Below are 5,345 nucleotides of genomic sequence, written 5' to 3' on the forward strand. Positions count from 1 at the left end.
AACTGGTTGTGGCATAAGAGACTAAGTCATTTAAACTTTAAATCCATTGCCTATCTGAGTAAACATGAACTTGTAACTGGTTTGCCCGAAATAGAATTTTCAAAAGAAAAACTTTGCTCAGCATGTCAGTATGGTAAACAAGTACGATCCTCTTTTAAAAACAAGGGCTGTAAATCTTCATCCCGATGCTTAGAACTGTTGCACATGGATCTCTTTGGTCCTATACCAGTCATGAGCTTAGGGGAAATGAAATACACCTTAGTAGTCGTAGATGATTTTTCAAGATTTACTTGGGTTATTTTTCTTAAATCTAAAGACCATACTGCTTCGCAACTAATAAAGCTCTTCAAAAGACTTTTAAATGAAAAATCGGTTGGAATTGATCGAATCAGAGCTGATCGAGGAACTGAATTCATCAATCAAACTCTTTCAAATTTCCTAGAAAATGCTGGAATTAAGCATGAGCTCTCAGCAGCCAGAACTTCTCAGCAAAATGATGTAGCTAAGAGAAGAAATCGGACCCTTAAAGAAGCTGCTAGAACAATGCTTGCTGATTCTGGTATTTCTCAAAGATTTTGGGCAGAGGCAATAAACACTGCGTGTTACACTCAGAACAGATCAATGATTAATAATAATCAAATGAAAACACCATATGAGATCTGGCATGGAAGAAAAAATATAATTACTTACTTCAAAATATTCGGCTGCAGATGTTTTATTCTTGATAATGGTAAAAATTATTTAAAAGCGTTTGATGCTAAATCTGCAGAAGGAATATTTCTTGGATACTCATCAGTTAGTATAGCTTATAGAGTCTTCAACAAGAAAAACCTAAATGTTGAAGAATCTGCTCATGTTGATTTCGATGAAACTGAACTAACTGATAAGCCAACTGATCAAGTTGAGCTAGTTGATCGATTTACAGATATCAGTTTGGAAGATGATGACAAAAATGAAAGTCATGGCAATCAAAACATACTTCAAACACCTGAACCAGAAGTACTGGACCAATCAGATGTGCAGGAAGTCGTTGCTGTTGATCAGTTGATAGAGCATAATGATAACATTCAAATACCAGTTGACGAAGCACCAACTGAGACTGAAAAATGTGTTCAGTTACCAACTGAAGAAATTGCTGATACAACAAATACTGATTACAGATGGAGAAAATCACATCCACCTGAACTGGTAATAGGAAATCCATCTGATCCAGTAAGAACTCGCAATCAAATGCTAAATTTATTTATCTATTCAGCTTTTTTTTCACAACTATAACCGAAGAAAACTGATGAAGCTCTTGCTGATCCTAACTGGGTAAATGCAATGCTAGAAGAGCTAAATAAATTCACTTATAACAAAGTCTGGAACTTAGTTCCAAGACCAATTTTAAAAACTATTATAGGTACAAAATGGGTATACAGAAATAAACTGAACGAGGATGGTTCAGTTGTGCGCAATAAAGCGATACTGGTAGCACAAAGATATAGGCAAGAAGAAGGAATTGATTATGATGAAACATATGCACCAGTTGCAAGACTGGAAGTTATCAGAATATTCCTTGCATATGCTTCATTCAAGAACTTCAAAGTCTATCAAATAGATGTAAAAAGTGCATTCCTAAATGGCCAGTTGCAAGAGGAAGTATATGTTGAACAACCTCCAGGTTTTGTAAATCACAACTTTCCTGATCATGTATATCATTTGAACAAAGCCTTATATGGTCTTAAACAAGCTCCCAGAGCTTGGTACGAAACTCTCTCAAAATTTCTAACTGATCATGATTTTTCTGTTGGAGCAGTTGATAAGACCTTGTTCAAATTTGCTAAGAATAATCACATTTTATTAGTTCAAAATTATGTTGATGTTATCATATTTGGGTCAACTAACCACAAATTATGTGAGAAATTTGCTAAGTTGATGCAGGAAAAGTTCGAAATGAGCATGATGGGTGAACTGACATTCTTTCTTGGACTGCAAGTAAAGCAACTGGAGACTGGTATATTCATCAGTCAGACTAAATATACAAAGTAGCTGCTGAAGAAATTTGGCATGGAATCATGTTCAGCTGCAAATACTCCCATGAGCTCATCAGTAAAATTGGACACTGATCAAGGGGGAATATCAGTTGAGGCGACATTATATCGAGGTTTAATAGGTTCATTGTTGTACCTAACTGCCAGTCGTCCTGATATTGTATTTGCTGTCTGTATGTGTGCTAGATTTCAAGCAAATCCTAAGCAATCACATTTCTCAGCTGCTAAAAGAATTTTGAGATATCTTAAGGGTACACAAAATGTTGGGTTATGGTATTCTAAATACTCTACTTTCAATTTAGTTGGATATTCAGATGCAGATTATGCAGGATGTAAGCTTGATCGTAAAAGTACAAGTGGATCTTGTCAGTTTCTAGGAGACAGACTGATCTCTTGGTTCAGCAAAAAAGCAGACATCCATAGCTACCTCAACAACTGAAGCATAATATCTTGCTGCTGGTAGTTGTTGTGCACAACTTATCTGGATCCAGCAACAACTGAGAGACTATGGAGTAATTACAAATGAATCGCCCATATTCTGTGAAAATACGAGCACAATTGCCATCACCTATAATCCAGTTCTTCACTCAAGGACAAAGCATATAGATGTCAGGCACCACTTCATTAGAGATCATGCTTTGAAGAAGGACATTAGACGGGAGTATATTTCAACTGAGCAACAAGCAGCTGACATCTTCACCAAACCATTACCCGAGACTAAGTTTTCTCATTTTCGCAATATTCTTGGTTTAATTGACTTGTCTTAAAATTATTATTGATGCTGTTTTACTAATAAATTTATTTGCAGAAAATAAGAATCATAGCATTGCTTGTAACAGAACATTGTCATCAACCAGACAAATGACATTAAATGTTGAAGAAACCAAAGAGTCTCAAGTCAACCGAAGCGTTTTTCTCATTTACCCAAGCTTCTTATTTATCAGTAGTTCAATATCAACTGATATCAGTTTGTCATTTATTACTTAATGCTTAACTGATTTCAGTTCATAGTCAAATTATATAAGTTAGTCTTTCACCAGTTCATCTATTTAAGTTCGCAATTCATACATAACAACTGATGAAATTTATCATTTGCAGGAAAGAGAAAAACAAAATTAAGCTTATATAAATACTTCATTTAACCATAAATGTTTGCACGGATTACATCATGATATTTTTCCTCTACATCAATTATCCACATTTTCAACCAAGTAGATAAAGGAGAGGTAGATGTCTTGACAAAGCTATGAGAAACAGCAATGCGATTGAGGATTTTCAGTTCCTTTCGAAGCATTAGCTGATAGATATGACCATCCTTAAAGATTTCCACCCACACAGCTATTTTCAAGTGCTCCCGCACTTTTTTCAACTCTGCCATCAGCTCGGGAGTTGTAGCCTCTCCAGTATTATACAGGAACTCAAGCTTCTGTAACTTTTCCCAGTAGTGAAGACTCTCATAGAAGACTTCATCTTCTATCACAGCCTTCCTAGTCTCCAGAGCAAACGGCGAAGCACTCGAGCTACTCGTATCTGCCATTCTTTTTGTCTTGAATATCTTCACCAATATGACTGAAACTAACCGTGTTACTTCTATTTATAGCCGAATATCATGGAAGCTGAAGGGCCGTCAACGTTTCAGCAAACGATAATCTCCCTGACCTTTAAATTTATTTTATATCGTCACTTTAATTATTCTATGCACCGATTAAGGGGGAATAATGGTTTTAAGAGGTTAACTGAGAATTCAAATGTTAGTAAACTCTCAACTGAAAGGACACAGTCTTACAACTGATCGTTCAGTTGGGTATTTCACTAATATTCTCATATAAGTTAACTAATTAACCATATTATATTCCAAATCAAGTGACGTGACTGTCTTCTATCTAATGATGAATCTCATTTTGAAAACGTGGAAGCATTTGAACCGTTTAAATTGTACACACGCTTACAGCACACGTACACACGTTTTTATTCAAAATTTTGAATGGACTGACACGTGTCCAGAATTTGAACAGTCACGAACAAATGTACTATGCCCGCTTCAATTCAGTTTTTTTTCTTCTTACGAATACAATCAGTTCCTAAGAGTACACTAATTCCAGAGCTTATCTTTTACGAATTTCAGATCGTTTTATCTTTCGAAATGGTAAATCAAATCCCAGCTCACATGTTGAACGCTATGGCCATTGATTTTGACTCAGTTTTATCAGTTCAAGAAGAAAAAGTTAAGAACGTCTTTCTGAAGATTGAATCTGCTGGTCTCAGGATGTTTTTGGGACAATCTTCGCAGGAGATATACCCCAAGGAAGTAAATGAATTCTATCTGAAGGGGTTTGTCACTACTGATGGAAGTATCTCTCTAACTGTCAATAATCAGCTGTTGATCCTATCTGACGAGGCCTTCGGAGAAATTTTCTCTTTGCCAACTGATGGGTACGTCAGCTTCTCTGAAGTCAAAACATCTGACATTGTGGAAATGCAATCTTTGCTGTCTGCTGATAGGCGGAAAATCAAAGTTTCGATCCAAAGAAAGAGCTGAAATCAGAAATTCAATTATTAGCAGACATTGTGGCGAAGGGTATATTAGCTAAGGCTGGCTCTTATGCTGCCCTTACTCTTGAAAATTTCCAAGTGATGACCATCATCATGGGAGAGAAGAAAGCTAACTGGAGGCATATTATTTACAATATTCTAAGGAATATGCTTCAATCTACCAAACAATCAAGAGGCTTCGCTATTCCAATCAGTTATCTTCTGAAAAGGGATTGGTAGCTGACAATGCTGGAAAATCATCAAAGTTCAAAGTATTCACTGCCAAGAACATCTTGCCTCCAAAGACCAATCCGGACATTTCTCCCAAGTTTTTGAAAACCAAACAGGAGGTTGGGACGCAACCACCTGCTCCAACACCAACCAAGAAGACCAAAACTTTGGCCCAACTGAAGACTGCAAAACGAAAACCGATTATCAGTGAATCAGATTCGGAGAAAACTCATTCTCCTAAGCTTGTCAAGAGACCGAGGACGCAAAGAACTAAACAAATAACAGCGGTGGAATTCATTCCAACTGAGAAATTGACTCAATCACCTGCCCAAAAGCCTATTCAGGCTATCCCTTTGCAAGCTGTTTCACCTGATGATTCAATTATTGAAGAAAAGGCACCCGCTAAAGTAAGAGCTCCCTTGACTCATGTAAATCGCCCTACCATTCTGCCTCCGGCCAGATCTAAAGGCGTTATATTGAGGGAACAAGTGGACACCACTCACTCTGGTTTGGATATTCCTCACATTCTCACTACTGAAAAAGGAAAGG

The sequence above is a fragment of the Primulina tabacum genome, chromosome 16 (genome assembly GCF_025594145.1).
Source record: "Primulina tabacum isolate GXHZ01 chromosome 16, ASM2559414v2, whole genome shotgun sequence".
In the NCBI taxonomy this organism is placed as follows: domain Eukaryota; kingdom Viridiplantae; phylum Streptophyta; class Magnoliopsida; order Lamiales; family Gesneriaceae; genus Primulina; species Primulina tabacum.